This window comes from Peromyscus maniculatus, chromosome 20 (genome assembly GCF_049852395.1).
Source record: "Peromyscus maniculatus bairdii isolate BWxNUB_F1_BW_parent chromosome 20, HU_Pman_BW_mat_3.1, whole genome shotgun sequence".
In the NCBI taxonomy this organism is placed as follows: Eukaryota; Metazoa; Chordata; class Mammalia; order Rodentia; family Cricetidae; genus Peromyscus; species Peromyscus maniculatus.
Genome location: NC_134871.1, coordinates 34,178,657 through 34,195,725, shown reverse-complemented (window position 1 = coordinate 34,195,725; position 17,069 = coordinate 34,178,657). Strand labels below are relative to the sequence as shown.

Below are 17,069 nucleotides of genomic sequence, written 5' to 3'. Positions count from 1 at the left end.
TTCTGATTGTGGTGTGAACAGCTGCTTGAACCCCCCGCCTTGACTTCTCCACTCTAACAGATGCACCGTGAACTGGGAGCTAAAATGGACTTCCCACCAAGTTGATTTTGTCAGTTCATCACAGCAATAGGAAAAGAAACCAAGGCCCTGGCTCACCTTCAATCCTACCTGATGAGCTCATCTTTCCTTTGTATAATACTTTAGTATGACAAGTAGTCCCTACACTAGAGCTTTGTTGTGAGCATTAAATTATTGTTAATATCATAAATATAGGTTTTAACTAAAAGTGAGCACTCAATGACAGTTAGTTCCTTTATCAATGGGGTTATGATTCCACAAGGTGACAATCATTTGACATGCTTCACACATATTGCCCAAAAACCTGGGCTATGTTTTTACTTTGTCTGGAAGAAAAACTTAACTCACACTTTGTTCCTTATCCATATTTCTAATCACCCATGCTCTATCATAGACTCTGCTTCCTCTACCTGCTTGGTAAATGTGGATGTTCCTTGGGGTTCTGGCTCCAGTCTCTCTTCTTTCTTCAGCTTATATGCAAATGTCCATCACCTCTAGGATGCCCTCTTATCTTTGACATGTCTGTGAGGTCAATATCTAGAGGCCCCAATTTCAAAATGTTTACTGGGTGTATCACCAAAGCCTAAATACTACTAAGAGTAGCTAGTAATGACTAAATGCCGACTAGACACTCTGTCTGAAGCCAGTACTTACATGGATTGTTTATCTCATTCTCAAAAACTTCATTTTACAAATAAGAACAAAACCACAAAATGTAAGCCCAGAGAAGGAAATAGAAAAGACTTGTTCGGTCATGAGCCCAGAAGATGATAAAGTCAGGATTTGACCTGGAAACAAATGCTTCTATCCAAAGGTTCATTTTTTGGAGGGATGGAGGTGGGGGGAGGTCTTCTGCGGCAGTTCTCAGGTAGCCTAGGCTAGAAGTCCATATGTAGCCTAGGATGATGTTGAACTCCTGATCTGTCTGTCTTCACCTCTCAAGTGCTGGGATTATAGGTATGTGCTACCACATCTGTTGTTGTTGTTGTTGTTGTCTGTTTAAGACAAGGTCTTCCTATGAAGTTCAAGTTGACTTCCTAACTCAGCCTGGAGAATAATAGGAGTAAGTGTTCTCTCTCTCTCTCTCTCTCTCTCTCTCTCTCTCTCTCTCTCTCTGTGTGTGTGTGTGTGTGTAAACCAGAGGTTGACATCAAATGTCTGTCAGTCTCTCTCTCCATCATCATCACATTGTTGTTGTTCATATGGGCTCTCTCACTGAACCCAGAGGTCACCAGTTATCCTAGACTGCTAGCCACGGATCTTCCTGTCTCTGCCTCCCCAGCTCTTGATGACAGCAAGGCTTTTTACGTGGGTGCTGGAGATTAAACTCGGGTCCTTGTGCTTGAACAGCAAACACCTTACTGACTCCATATTGTTCACTTTATAATAATTCTAAGGTTATCTGCAGGGAAAAAATTAAGATAATGGATTAGGGCTTCTGTCTGGGAGGCACTTTTGCTGCCAGGAGACACTGGACAACTAGGGATACTTTTGGTTCTTCTGACTGGGTTTTGTTGCTGACATCTAGTAAGTTGTAGCCAGGAATGTTGATCAACATCCCACAATCTGTAAGAAGCCCCCTTTCTTTTTTTTTTTTTTTTTTTTTTTTTTTTTTTTTTTTGGTTTTTCGAGACAGGGTTTCTCTGTGTAGCTTTGCGCCTTTCCTGGAGCTCACTTGGTAGCCCAGGCTGGCCTCGAACTCACAGAGATCCGCCTGCCTCTGCCTCCCAAGTGCTGGGATTAAAGGCGTGCGCCACCACCGCCCGGCTTAAGAAGCCCCCTTTCAATAAGGAACAAACTGGTCCAGCAGCTCCAAGGATGAGAGACCCAGCGCTGGAGAAATCAATGCAAAGCAAGACAGTGAGAAGCCGGGGCAGGGTGCTGCCTTTTTCGGTGCGAACTCCCCCTCTTACCAACTGTGCGGGCTCCTTTACCTCCCCCTCCTTCCACCCTCAAGCCTGGCCCCTACCCCAGCTCGGCAGTGCCTCAGACTCTTACCCACACCCACACTGCCTTCTCTGCGCTAAGCACAAACAGGAACTCATTATCTTCCTCCTCAGAACCTTCTCCTTCATGCTCTTTATGATGGTTAAAAATACCAGCCTCCTCCTCCTCCTCTTCACAGGTGAGCGCCATTGTCCCTCCTAGTATGCCCTGCACCCCCTTCAGCCAACATACAGTGCCAGCTGTCTCCTAACTCTTCGCTCAGCTCACTGCTCCCGCGTCACTAACATACTTGGGGCCAAAATAGCTTCTTATTCTGTTTTCCAGTCATGAGGCTGAAGGCACTTGATATCGTCTACATTTGATTGTCCTGGTCATGAATTTCATAAGGAATCCAACTGGCGGAGCTTTAAGGACCCACTCAGTCTATGAATCTAGGATAAATTCAGGATGCTTTGGACCGTAACAGCTGCCCTTCCCCTCCAGTGGACAAAGTGGCTCTCCAATAGTTCAGAGCTGGCCCCCATTCTTCTCTCATCCATGGGGGCCTAGTTCTGCCTCTGCTACGGCTCCAACAAAACCTTCCCATCACCCACAGATGCTGGCACGCTGAGCCATCTTTGAGAAGCCTCCACCCTTGCCTCCTACTTGCTAGACAGCCACATTTCTCAAAAGAGTTGTCTACACTTGCAGCCTCCCACTCATTCCTCAACCCACTGCAATCTGGCTTCCGATCCCTTCAGTCCATCCACACAGCCTTGGTAAAAGTTACTAGCCTTGCAACTGTCCAATGCAATGGATACTCACCTTCCAATCCTCACTGAACTGAATTTTCTGGGATACTTGTGGGAGTTGGCCATCGCCTCTCTTTGGGAGTAATTTCTTCCCTTGACCCCTGGTCCTTTTCCGTGTCCCTCTTCCCACTCTTTAAGGAAATTCAGCTGCAGTTCGTACCCACAGCTTCAACCATCATGAAAGGCAGTATAAGGTAGCAAAGAGTCTGGAGTCCAGAGCTCTTTCATTCACTAAATTCTTGGCTTTGGGCAAGTTATTCAATGTTCAGGTGCCTCAGTTTTCTTAACTATAAATAATACAAAAGAGTTTTAGTCTTACTGATTTCAGTTCTGAACATACACCATTTCATCTGATGATGCAGAACCTTCTAGAATTACCCAACTATGAGGCCTGTTCATGTTGTCTTGGCTCAGGTGCACAGGGAGTATCCAGTCAGTCAGTATCCATGTATACATAGATATATGAATGCTGTTCTGAACTGAGCTTTCCCAGGAGCAAACCTGGAGACAAGGAGTTAGGTGTGGTTACTTTATCTGGGAGTTGATCCCAAGAAGAACAAAGGAGAAAGTGAGAAAGAAAGGAGAATAATAAAGGAATGGTTTAATGCAGTTACTGCAAGGATTCAGTCCCATGATGACCCTCTGAGGAATAATCTTGAGAGCAGTTTCCACCTCTTCTCCATTGGAGAACAGAGGCCTTTATCCCCTTATGGATTGGGGGACTGTCCTAGAGTTGTTGGGTACTTCTAGGTGGGGCAAGATTCTACTGCCTTGGAGAAACTCCAGGCAAAGAGATGTGTGTATGAGGGGGGCAGAGGGCACCATATGGCAGCTGCAGATGTTATTAGAGGTGGGCCCAGGTTATTAGAGCCAACTGTCACCTAGACATACATTCATTGTTCTGCTTACTTTAAGGGCTCCCATCACTTCCTGGAAGTGTTGCTCAACTTCTTTGTACCCTACCCCAACCCATGGTCTATACAGTCCCATGACATACCCTGATGAGACCTTAACCTCTTAGTCCTCTCAATAGCAATTCTTGCCTGTCTTTTTTGGAGAACAAGAACATCTGTCCACAAACTTTTGAGCCCTCTGACCAATGTTAAATGGATTAAATTCACCTTGCTCTCAAGGTCTTGCTTAGATTAAGTAAGTGGTCAATAAATGTGATCTCTTCTGCTGTTGGTTGTCTTTACTCTTTGCTCTTTGACTCTTTGGTCTTTTGCAGGGGTGGGGTGGGCGTGGGGAGGGCACTGCCCAGCTCTCAAACAAATACGCGGAGGCTTATTCTTATTTATAAATGCCTAGTCTTAGCTTGGCTTATTTCTAGTCAACTTTTCTTAAGTTATCCCATCTACCTTTTGCCTCTGGCCTTTTTTCCCTTTCCTACTTCTACATATCTTACTTTTACTCTTACTCCATGGCTGGATGTGTGGCTGTGTGGCTGGCCCCTAGAGTCCTCCTCTCCTTGTTCTCTTGCTCCTTGATCTCTCTCGCTTCCCGATCCCTCTTTTTCTCCTTCTATTTATTCTCTCTGCCTACCAGCCCTACCTATCCTATCTCCTGCCTTACTATTGGCCACTCAGCTTTTTATTAGACCAATCAGGTGTTTTAGGCAGGTAAAGTAACACAGCTTCACAGAGTTAAACAAATGCAACATAAAAGAATGCAACACATCTTCGCATCATTAAACAAATGTTCCACAGCATAAACAAATGTAACACATCTTAAAATAATATTGCACAACACCCTTCCCTTCATTTCACTGAAGAAAGGCTAGCCATCTAATATGAACATCTAATGCAACATGTAAAGTCTTCTTTGGTTTTTGAAACTGGGTCTCATGTATCTCAGACTAGGCTCAAGTTCCCTATGTATCCAAACACGACCTTGAACTCCTCATCGTCCCAAGTGCTGCGATTACAGGCATGTGCCACCATGCCCTGGCCCAACCTGTAAGACCTTTAATGACCAGAAATGCTGGAGAAGCACAAAGGAGGGAATAATTAACTGGTGATGTACCAATGAGACTACAGTTACCTCAGCTGACAGTCTTAATTACTCACAGTCTTCACTTCCCAGGACCATTAGCAGAGCTCACGGCACTTCTTCCATTACACTGAACATTCCATGCCAAGTCTCTGAGTGAAAGATTCATGGAGCTTAGGGACAGGGTGAACTGCCTCGCTCGGATGGGAGTCTTTGCCCCGTTTACCCCGTTCATCCCTCTTACCCCTCACTCCAGCATATGCTATTGTGGGGCTCCTATGTGCAAGTATGGTTCTTAGCACTGGAACATGGACCAAAAGAGACAGTCAAGAATCCTGCTGTAATGCAGCTTTAGCCATGGGGAAATGATAAATAAGCATCCTGAAAGATAAAATAGTGACAAGAATTATGAAGCATTAGAACCAGGGATGGGATGCTGGGGGGTGGGGGTGGGGGTTGGCACGGGAGTGAGGGTGTGGGGGCCAGACAACAAGTAGATCAAATGGTTAGGGGGAAACTCTGAGGACCTGACTTCTGTACCATGATTTATCCACCAACCTCAGTTGGGTAGAGGTTCTTTCCAAAGAATGGTAGCTGTGAAGGGCAGGATCCTGGGCTCCTGATGCCCAGCTTGGAGCTTCTCCTATGACATTTTTCGTTTGTTTTTGTTTGTTTGGTTTTCAAGACAGGGTTTCTCTGTGTGTAGTCCTAGCTGTCCAGGAACCCGCTCTGGCCTCGAACTCACAGAGATCCGCGGGCCTCTGCCTCCTGAGTGCTGGGATTAAAGGTGTCTGCCACCACCGCCATGTGATCACAGAAAAGACATGGATTTGGAGTGCAAAGTGTATGTCTGTTCTTCCTTTAGAGACAAGCTGGTACCCAAGTTTCAGTTCCCAGCATGTTCCTTTCAGTTCTCACTTATCCACATGTGGGTCCTTCCTGTAAGTCTGGGTTTCAGAGGAATCTGAAACACTTAAGCAAAACCACCAAACTGCAGCCTCCAGGTTAAAAAAAAAAAAAAAAAGTGGCATTTCCTCGGGAAACCACAATGAATCACTCCCAATGGCCTCCCAGACTTCCAGGCTGGGTTTCCTAAACCTCCTGGAGCATCTCAAGGCTTATTAACACACCCTCCCCCGAGTCCACCGCCTTCAGGTTAAGAACAAAATCTCAAATTTTGTGAGGCCTGGTGAGTTTCATGTTTCACCAGAAGGGAGTCTGTGCAGCGGCTGACCTTTTCTTCAGACAGCAGTTTCTGGAAGACTCAAAGAAAAACAATCACCCAGCGATCGGGGGAAACTGATGTCCTAAGTCCAGACCTGTCACCAGCAATGTAAGTCCACGTAGATACTAAGAACACACATCCCATAAGTTAGAAGCCTTCTTTCTCTGGGGTCTTTAGACTGCAATAAGGCCAAGCATGGCTATCATTGGTGTTTCCAACGTGCCATTCTAAACATCTGGTTTCCAAATTGAGTCTACAAACACTCCTTCTTTATTCGAGAAACTGAGGCTCAAGGGAGTATCATTTGCAGGAGAAAGGAAAAGGCCATTCTCCAACCTGGGTTCAGACATCGAAATCTGCCTAAACTAGCCAGATCATCCCTGTGCTATCCCGACCCAAAAGGTTCTGCCTCCAGGCACTGGGCAAAAAGAGAGAATTCGATTGAAAGGAACCAGTGAAAGTGGACAGGGAGAAGTCAGGAGAGATTGCAAGGCCATCCAGGCAGGGCAGGATGGGAGAGCGACTACAGTCCTCTCCCGGGCCCCAGCTTTAGCAAGCCTCACTTCAAGGCCAAGGTTTTCTGCTGACGAGCCCCACCCCTGCCCTCTGTGGGCAAGGACAAGGCCCACCCCATGCATCCCTTGCGGGGTCCTACTCCGGCGACTTGCAGTGTGCCGGCGGGCCAAGAGTTAAGCGCGGCGGGAGCCCCCGGCGCGGGGCAGCCGCGGGCCGGGAGTGCTTAGTCAGGATTCCGATTTCCTGCCGAAGTGTTTGGATTTCCTGCAGCCCGCGCCCGCCGCCGCCGAGAGCGGGATCGAGCGAGCGGCTCGCGTCGCCGGCCTCCTCCCCCTCGGCACATGGTCGCCCGCCCCTTCCTGCGCCGCGCTCCGCTACCGCGCCTCGCCCGGCCCCGCCGCGCCCGCGATGGAATAATGCCCAGCGGCCCGCCCGGTCCCGGTGAGTGGCAAGGCGGCGGGGCGGCGGGACGGGCGCGGAGGGGCGCTTCACGGCCACCCGCACCCCTGCGGGCTCTGGGTGTCCCTCTCCTCCGGGAGAGCACCAGCGCGGGGTCTGGGGGCGTGTAGGGCGCGCAGCCGGCTCTGCGGGGTTGGCCAGGCCGCCCAGGGGCTCCGCATCCGCAGCGCTGGAGCGCGCGTTCCCCTGCTTTGCGGTGGCGACCCGGGTTGGGGGGATGCGCCCGGGGCGCAATGCACCCATTCCTGGACGAGGCCCGGACAGCTGCCGGGGCGCTCTCCCCGTCCGTGGGGACGCTCTCCCGGTCCGTGGGGGCGCTCTCCCGGTCCGCGGGGGCGCTTTCCCGGTCCTCCTGGGCACTCTTCCCTGCTGTTGGGGCTCTCTCCTTTTCCTCTCAGGCGCTCTCCCAGCCCGCTGGGGCGCTCTCCTCCTCCTCCCCGGCACTTTCCCGGTTCTCCGGTGCTCTCTTTCCGCGCCGATTCAAGGCGCGGGCACTCGCCGCTGCATTGTCTCCGGCGCAGTGGAGGAAAGTTCCCCTTGGCGCGGGACCCGGCCTGGACATGGCGCTGCCAGGCAGGCCCCAGACCACTTACTTAAAGCAAAAGAAATCGAGGGGGGTTGGTAATGCCACTTGGGAGCTGGGAAATGCCTTATGTCTTCCGCTTGTACCATTTGGGGACCTGCTGATTTTTATATGAGCGACAGTAAGTTTAAAGAAAAAAGAAACTCGCTGGTATCTGATTTTCTGCTGTTTGATTTATCCGGAGACATCATCCCGTGCACTCGTAAGGCGAGTTCTTTTTATCATGGAGAGGCTTAGCCAAGTCTAGACCATCATTAACTTGACCTTAGCCTTAGCTGTACAGTTCCAAAAGACCACTTTTGTTGTTGTTCATCTACTCCATCAGGTTGTTTTAGCAGAATTGATTCTGGAATAGCCGCGGTACAGGATTGCTGAGTAATGTTTTGAGATTGTAAAACACAGAATTTAATTTTTAGGTCAATTTCATGTCTGTTCTAACCTGAATGGTCAGGTCTTCTTGCTGGGCCTTTGGAAGGCCCCTGTGTAGGGCCATGGGGTGGGGGGTGGGGGGCGGTCCGGTAGAGAAGAAAAGAATCTCAGAAAACAACTGTTTCCACTTTTCTTTAACTTGAAATGGAAGCGGTTCAAACAGGTTACCTGTCTTGTCAAAGGACACATGACCACTTAGTGGCCTAGCCAGGAATAGCTAGCTTCCAATTCTCTAAACTCTGGGGCCTGGGCTGCTCTGACTGTATCAGATTATGATCGGCCAGCCATGAACCAGACATGGAATTGTCTTTCAACCCTCTCCACATTAGCGCCTTCTCTGGTTCGCTTATCTGTTATTGCCGCTGTTTTTGAGATACGCAGTTATCTGAAAGAATGTATTTTGTGATAAGGCATTTCTAAATTACCCTATTCAAAAATGCATAATGATTTTTAGTGCGTTGTATCCTGGCTTAAAAAAATAAAACATTACCCAACTTCTCCTGTTCACTGACCCAAGTGGATTTGCCATTCAGCTCTCAAATGGATTTGAAATATACAATTGTAGTTATTATGTGTGTTGGCGGAGGGGGGAGGTTGTGTTTTTCTCTATTCTCTCCTTTTTGTTGAAAATATACAAACTCCCCAGACTCCAAAAGGACAGTGTCTTGACACACACTGTGCTGTGAGATTTTCAGAAGTCTTGATTTTGAATCCTCCTCTTGCTGTGAGCGCGGCCAGCCCACCTCTTTTCCTCCTCATGAAAGCTGAGTGGCTGGCTCTTCATTTTTAGTATGTGATAATGTCGGGAGAGAAAGGACTTCCTCACAATCTTGCCATTTGGTGAAGGAAATTGAAATTCCTTCCACCTCTCCAGTCCTCCCCACCCACAGCAAGCCAGATTTCCAAAACCCAAGCGAGCCCTGCAGGCCCCGAGATGAATGTGTGCATTCAAGCTGAGCCCTCCTGGTGCAGACCCTCCTCCCAGCTGGCTGCTTCGTGTTGCGCCCAGGTGGCTGTGGTCTAGAGGAAAAAGAGAACTCCCCTCTTACCTGTGCTGTTCATGTATTATCCCTACTACGGTCTCAGTTGTATCTGATGGGATCTTCCCTTTTCATTTTCTCCTCCCCTGTTCTTTTTCTCTCACCGGTTCCGGAGGTCTTTTCTAGAAGTCTGCACAAACAGTTCCTACCTAAGCAGTGCTGACAGCGACAGCTAGCACTTTCTGAGCACTTGTATGCTCTAGACTTGTTACAAGGACCAAGGAAGTGTTGGGGAGATGGCTCAGATGAAAAGAGTGTTTGCTTTATAAGCACAAAGTCCCGAGTTCAAATCCCTGGAACTCATGTAAAAAAAAAAAAAAACAGGCACCCTGGCTCAGCACTGTGATTTCTTGAGCTTGCTGGCATGCACTGGCCTAGCTCTAGGTACAATGAGAAACCCTGTCTGACCCCAGTGTTCACTCATGGGTACATGCATGCAGGCACGTACACACACACACACACACACACACACACACACACACACACACACACACACACACGAGTGTTCCCCCAGAGAGGGGACTCCTTGGGAGCCTTTCCCAGAAAGGACAGCCTTCCTCAAATTCATCTGGATTGAGTCATTCTTTCTTGTATCCAGTAAACACTTGCTAAGTGGCTCCATTGTGGGAGGTACTAATCATGCAAAGATGAATAGCACCCTGTTCTCAAGGACTCTGATTTTCAGCCCCGTCTTTCATTGTCAGGATTATATTCTTTCATTTAATTAATCAAGCCCACAACCATGTATTGAGCACCTGCTCTATGCTAAGCCTTGCCATGGAGTCCCTGTGATACAGTGATGAACAAGATGGATGGAGCCCCACCCTCCTGGTGCTTGCATTCCACTAAAAGAGGTTGGCATCCAGGATGAAGCTGGTAACTTCTAAGTAGGCCTGAGAACTTGTAGGATGTAAGTCCTACCCCCCCCCCCCCAGGAAATCAAAGAATAAAGCCAAGGATGGGAATACAATGTTGACTCTTGGCTTACCAGGGAAAGCCAGGTCTGAGGCTGGAAAGTAGAGAAGGAAGGAGATAAACAGAGAGGATGTTGGGGAGAGGATGTTGGGGAAGGACATTCTGAGGAGATGGGTAGGAATATACAAAATCTTCCATACGCAGGAGGGCTCCAAGTATTCCAGGGAGTGAGCAGAGTCAGGAGCAATGAGGAGACCATTGCAAGGTGAGGTTGAAGAGTATTTTAAATTCAAGTTCACACAGCTTGGAAATCCTTCCATCAAGTGTAAGGGAGCATTGTTGAGTTGAGGCTCAGGAGTAGAATCTGACTGACATTGTTAAGAGACTGCTTCATGAAGGTCCTAGGGAGCAAAGAGTAGATGCAGCTAAGATGCATCAGGATACCATTTTGCTATTCCAGGAAGGCAATGGTAGTGTAGACCAGAGTGGTAGCAGTGGAGGCAGGAAGGAGCTAGTGGGTCCCGGTCACGGCTTGAAGATAGAATTTATATGTGATGGATTATATAGAGATGATGTGGGCTGGTTGGGGGCGGGGAGAGGACTCAAACTTGGAGTCTTCGGATCTGTCTCCAGCAGCCTGGGGCATGGTAGCATCCTATTAGAGACCAGAAAGAATGCAGGAGGAATTAGGTTTGTGGAGAAAAAGCTGGGTATTGACTGTGCTGCGGCTGGCATCCATAGGAAGGTCTCTGGAAGATAGGAGGGCACAAGACCTTAAACTAAGAGAAGACAAGATGCCAAGGCTAGAGACATTGTTGTCAGCCTGAAGCTGAGCCACTGAAATGCTTACTATGGTCATTTTTCTCAGCGTCTTTTATGTTATTCCCTGCCTGGTGTGCTCTTCTATTGATGGCTGACTCCCATTTATCTCCTAAAATGCATCCATGTCTTGATCTCCTGGAAGATGCCTCTAACTTCCTGGCCCACTCAATCATTCTGCTCAACTGAACTTACCTTTTCTTCATACCTTAGGCCTATGAAACATTCAGACTGGCCTCACGACATAGTAAATACTAAAAGCAAATGTAAGCTCAAGAAATGTCAGCTATTCTTATTGACTACAGCGATAGGTGCGTAAATAAAAATAGTCTTTTTTTCTATGGTAAGTGTAGCGATCATATATTAGTTTATCTGTTGCTGCAGCAATAAAAGAAATGTCATAATTTAGCCGACAGAAATTTACCATCTTACAGCTATGGGGGTCTGAAAACTGCCTCAGTGTTCTCAAATCAAAGTGTTTTCTTTTTGGAAGCTCTAAAGTAATGGTTCTCAACCTGTGGGTCTCAACCACTTTGAGGCTGCAACATTAGGAAGGTTGAGAACCACTTCTCTAAAGAGAACTTTTTTGCTTTTCTTATTTTCCCCCAGCCTTAGAAGCGAAGCCTCCTGTGTACTTGGGCTCATGCCTTCAAAGTCAACAATGTCCACGTTAATTTTTATGCTGCCATCTTGATTCCTACTTTTGATTCTCTCTCCTACTCTTTAGGACCCTTTAAGTGTTTGCATTGGGCTGTGTGTATAATCTCAGCTGCTGACCCTAGGTTTGTTTTTCCCCTAGCCAAGGCTAGCCTTGAACCCGTTTGTGGCTGAGGCTGACCTTGGACTTCTGACGTTCCTGCTTCTGTCCTATAAGTTTGAGGATTACAGTTGGGATTATGAGTGTATGTCACCACATCTGGTTTATGGAGTGCTGTGGCTAGAACCCAGGACTTCATGCCTGCTAGGCAAGCATCAATATCCCCAGCCCCACAGTCCTTATAAGATGGGCTGATTGGTGACGTTGCTTCTTCCTTCAGCCATTAGTCCTTTTTTGCCATATAACTGAGCATGTTCCCAGGATGCCTCTGGGATTGGTAGGGGAGGTGCTGTGGGTGGTCAGGGGAGAGACTGCTAACCCAGCAAGTAAGGCAGGTCATGGACATTTCCTGTGACACTAGTGATGAATGTTTAGTCCTTCCTCTGTACTCTGCTGTGGGGAGTTAGGCCTGATGGTTTCCTTTCAACCCTTCTTATCCTGCCTCAACAGTGAATTAAATTGTCAGCCATAAGAGAGTCCTCCTAGCTCACCTGTCCTCACACCCTCTCCCCAAAATGGTTAGCTGGGAGTAGGGGACTGTTCCTCTCATTGAAGGTTGGTTTATAATTCATTTCTCAGCACTTCATAAAGCCCTTTTGTACAGCTAAAACCTTGGTTTCCAAGTCATAACTAGTGTCCCCAACATGAGTCAGCCCTGTCCCCAAAGGCATAAGAGAGGTCAGGAAAGAACCTGTGTTGGATCAGGACAAATATGTCTGAAGCCTTAGGGGAAACACTAACAGAGGGCCCAGCCTGCTAGCAGTGCATGGGTGGGTGGCCTCATTGTCTGAGAGCAAGAGACTCAGCCATGATGTGTTGTGCAGCCACGTTGCTGTTAGGGGGTAATTAGGACCAGATTTCAGCAGGCTTTCAGTTAGAGAAAATGGGCTCCTGTCCCAAATACTCCTGGAAACCAGACACTTTCCTGAAACCATGTAAGCACTTTGGAGAGCCACATTAACTCCATTGGCCTCCAGCATGCTGGGCTATACAGCTGAAGTTGTTGGCTATCTGAGGTTCTTCTTCATCTCTGATATTCCCACCCCCATAGCCCCACCCTTGTCCCCACAAAAAAACGCCAGGAGTCTTGTAGTAGTATTTCTGGTGTTTCCTCTTCTTCCTCTGCCTCCAGCCAGGAAGTATGAAGGTGCTCGAAGACTTGGAAAAACAGGAGTGAGCAGGTTTAGCCTTGCCTAGGGGTGCAGTTGGAGTCTGGTTTGGGATGAAGAAGCTCACACCTCACGGTACTTCCTCCAGATGAGGCAGGAGTTCTGCAGAAGCAGACTCTGGCGTATCTCCACGGGCAGGACAGGAAAAGGGATGTCAAGAGGGCAACTGTACCCATTCCGGAAATGCCCACGCTTCCCTACCCTACTCAAAGCTGAGCATGAAGTTTTGGTCAGAGCTCCTCTGCCTTCCTAAAATCCTGCATGTGTGGAATATCCTGTGTGCATGTTTCACTGAGGTTCTGTTTTTCTTTGTGGGTAGAATGTAAAAAGAATGCTTAGTCAGGCTTTGTAGTTGTCCCCGAGTTCTGTGACCATCACTGAATCAGGATGGCCGGAGGGAATGGTTACCAGTAGACTCAGGGCTCCCACTCCTGACCCTGCTGCCCCTCTACTGCCCCTGCTGCACTAACCATACAGACTTAACTGACATAACATAGGAAGAGCATAAGGGGGAACCCCTACAGGGCTTTGCTGTGGCCATCTTTAGGGAAACTTTTCACTTGGTTGAAACCAAGTGAAAACTGAAACATTGGACATTTTGAAGGGGATTGGTGGTAGGAGTGGGACTCCAATTTTATGTGCAGCGCTGAGCAGGGAGGAGGTAGAGTCAGATGCACTGGCTCACCCTGGTCAGCTATGGTGCTTTGCTTGTAGAATATGCCATCCTTAAGTTTTCCATTTTAATGACTGTTCATGTCACTTCTAGAAACTCTTCTTGGTTCTTTTTCGGGTTATCCCTGAAGGGCTAGGGAGATGGCCCAGGCTAAAAAGTGCTTACTGTTCAAGCTATCCTTGCATTTTATCCTAGGATCCTGCTCCTTCCTTACGGCTTCTCTTTTCTGTTTGCATCACTTCAAACATGCTGATATTCACTTTCAGACTGACCTGTGATGCTCGCTCTGGATTATTTACTTCTTCTATTTGTGGTGTGTTCTGGTTTGGGGACATGGTGGTTTGTGCCCAGGAGGCCCTCCCCTATCCTGTGTATCAGAGGTGTCTGTCTCTATGGAGTGGCTTCATGCTTCTGCAGTAGCCCTAAGCTTTCTTGGGTCCTTGACTATTTCTGCCAGAGCTTCTGGGATGAACATTTGATCACTAGATCCTTGGTACAAGAAGCTTTCCACACCCAGAGTGTTCAGTATTTGCATGGGAATCATATCCCTTACTCCAGATCCTAAGGCAGTGGTTCTCAACCTGTGGGTTGTGACTTACTTGGTAGTGGTGGTGGTGGTGGTGGTATGTTGTCAAGCAACCCTTTCACAGGAGTTGAATATCAGATATCCTGCATATCAGATATTTACATTATGATTCACAACAGTAGCAAAATTAGTTATGAAGTAGCAATGATGTAGTTGCAAGTTTTCCTGTGTCCCACCTGATCCCGCAGCCGCTCGGGCCCAAGTAAACATACAGAGGCTTATATTACTTACAAACTGTATGGCCTATGGGTCAGCTTATATTAGCTAGCTCTTTCAACTTAATTCAACCCATTCCTATTAATCTATATGTCGCCACGTGGCTGTGGCATTACCAGTTTGCTGGCATCTTGTTGCTCCTTGAGTGGCAGTTGGTGTCTCTCTCTTTCTCTCTCGACTCCACCCTTCTTCTCTCTATATCTCTGCTTGGATTTCCTGCCTGGCTGTAAGTTTTCTTGCCACAGGCCAAACCAGCTTTATTTATTATCCAGTGGGAGCCACACATATTCACAGCATACAGAAAGACATCCCACAGCACAACAAGAATAATTTCATGATTACCACAGCATGAGGAACTATACTGAAGGGTTACAACATTAGGAAGGTGGAGAACCATTGCCCTAAGACTTTCTTGCCACTTCTCCAGACAGATGGAAAAAAAAAAATCACTCAGGCCTTCTTTTCAGAGAAGACTTTGACCTTTATGGGGTCCTGGCTTTGTAAAGAGGTCTCAGCTTTCATTTCCTTCTGGTAGGTACCAAGTTGGAACCAGGTGGCTTAGGTCATTCAAACTTCTTAAGAGGATTGGAGAAGAAAGAGCCTTCATGAAGATGTAAAAATTGCTATTTCGAGAAAAGAGAACCAGGATCCATATGAGCACATTAGCAATGAAAGTTTGGCTTCAGGGATGGGGGGGCAGTTGGTAGTGTGTTTGTCTAGCATGGATAAAGCCCTGGGTCAAATCTGTAGTATTCTGTGAACTTGCTGTGGTGGTGTACACATGTAATATCATTGGATGGTAGACACAGGAACAGTCCAAGGTCATCCTATCAGGTTTGAAGATAGCCTGGGCTACATGCAAACCTATCTAAAAAAAAAAAAAGGGTTGAATTCAGATAGCAAGCATTTACTGAGCTTGCTCTTATGTTCATCTGCTGTAGGTACTTACTCCTGTTTAAGGAGGGAACCTGGTTAAGGAGGGACCCTGTAACCTTCAGTGTCTAGCATTGCCTAGTGGTGAGGAATAAAACTGTCTTAGGAGAAAGAAGGAGGAGGTGGGGTGAGGGTACAGAAGACAGATACAAAGGGCATAAGATAATAAAAAAAAATTACTAAATTAAGACTGGGAATTCTGAATTCTAGTCTAGGAATTGAAGCTGATTAAGGACAGTAGCTCTTGCCTGGATTCACCTTCCCTGCCAGATTGTAGTGGGGTAGTGGACATGGGGAGAGGGGGGACTGTGTCGGGTAGTTTCAGAGCTCGTTCAGTCAAATAAGGGCCATTCCCTGGTGTGCTGTCGGCAGCTGGATTTGGAGGAGCTGAGCCAGCTCTTGTGGCCCCACTTCCTCTGTAACTTCCACTGGGATTCCACAAATGAGTGCTGAGCTGCCACCGAGAGCCATTACAGGGTGGAATCAATGCATTTAGTGAGCTTTGACCCACTGTTATCTCGGCCTGCTCCTCTGAGTGGTGGGCTTCATGTACTCAAGTGGCCTGTCCTTCTGGCAGGTCATTGGTCTTGCCTAAGGTGATTGGCTGAGTGGAGAATGTTCTTCATGATGCCATGGGAAACTCCTGGACTTGGAGGCAATGATGATGGATAATCGTACTTGTGTGTGGATGTTTGTCCAGCAGTGTCCTAAGCAGTTTCTCTCTATAACTCATTCACTCTCCATCATAACCCTTTGAAGAAATAAGATATTCATCCTTGTAAACACAGGATGACTGGGATATGTTAGCTTCCTCAAGGTCATATGGCCAGTAAGTGGCAAGACTTTAAGCAAGGCCATCTGAGCTCAGTACCCACACTCTGTACGATACGGTTCCTAAAGATGTGAATCATGTCCTGATTCCTCATATGACCCTGCAGGGTGCATCCTTAGCCTTTCTCATAGTCTCCCTGGGCTTTCATTTCCTTTTCTGTAAATAGTGAAAAATATCTCAGTTCTTTTTTTTTAAAGGGTGTTAATAAGCACTATATAAGGAAAGTGCCTGAGCTCCTGACACATGATTGGTTCAAGACAAAAGTGAGACAAGAGTCTTCATTTGCACGGTCCATAGGGAAAGGAAGCATGGGGAAGCTCCATTCAGTTTCAAGAGTTTTCCTGCATGTTTTGCTTTATGCTAGATTAGGACATGATGATGACAGCCATGTACCCAAGTACTTGGCAGGCAGGCAGAAGAGAAAGGTGTAATGTTGTAATGTTGAATCCATGTCCCCGACTCCCCCATAGAATTGCTGGCAGAAAGCACCCCTGAATTTGCAGGGCACAAGATGTCATTCCAGGGGCGTGATGGGGGAGAACTTGGTAATGGAGAGGTGCCATCTGCACTCAGGGCAGGATTTCCATTAGTGGACAATAAAGAAGGAGAGTCCAGTCTGAAAAAAGGTGGATCAAATCCTGTGGTAGGAGTGCGCCAGTTATTTTGGGAAAGGTCTAAGTGTAGCATTATTTGCTCAAGGAGAAAGGTAAACCTCTTAGTTGAAATAACACTGCATTCAGGGCTGCCTCTGGAATTCAGTTGTCCCCACTATTTCCTGTCCCCCCACTATCACGGAACTCTTCATGTGGAAACTCAAACAGCAGCATCGTTATAGACCTTCCTGTAATAGCCTTTAGCAAGCTTCCTCTCCTAGGACAGTTACTTCCTCAGGCCTAAAATAGACTGGCAGAGGGGTGGAGGTGTGGGCTCTGCAGATTGCACCGTGTGCTGTGGCTTGGATGGGCTTTAATTGTGTGCTCTGGGGTTGGATTCTCTGGGTAGTGTTTTTGAGAGGTAGTGGAACTTTGAGGAGATGGGAAGTTGTGGGGGCA

At 47.4% G+C, this 17,069-nt stretch overlaps 1 protein-coding gene across 8 annotated transcripts in view; it reads left to right on the top strand.

Annotated features, from left to right (window-relative positions):
- Positions 1 to 6,880: 6,880 nt before the first annotated feature.
- Asap1 (ArfGAP with SH3 domain, ankyrin repeat and PH domain 1) overlaps positions 6,881 to 17,069 on the top strand; it is a 317,439-nt gene continuing 307,250 nt past the window's right edge. For 4 of the 8 annotated variants that reach the window (XM_076555974.1, XM_076555968.1, XM_006980303.4 and 1 more), the window contains exon 1: positions 6,882 to 6,987. The gene's annotated coding sequence lies outside the window, so the exon portion shown is untranslated. Of the gene's footprint in view, positions 6,988 to 17,069 lie in introns of all 8 variants that reach the window. The other 4 variants (XM_076555973.1, XM_076555967.1, XM_006980304.4 and 1 more) reach the window with 2 other exon arrangements.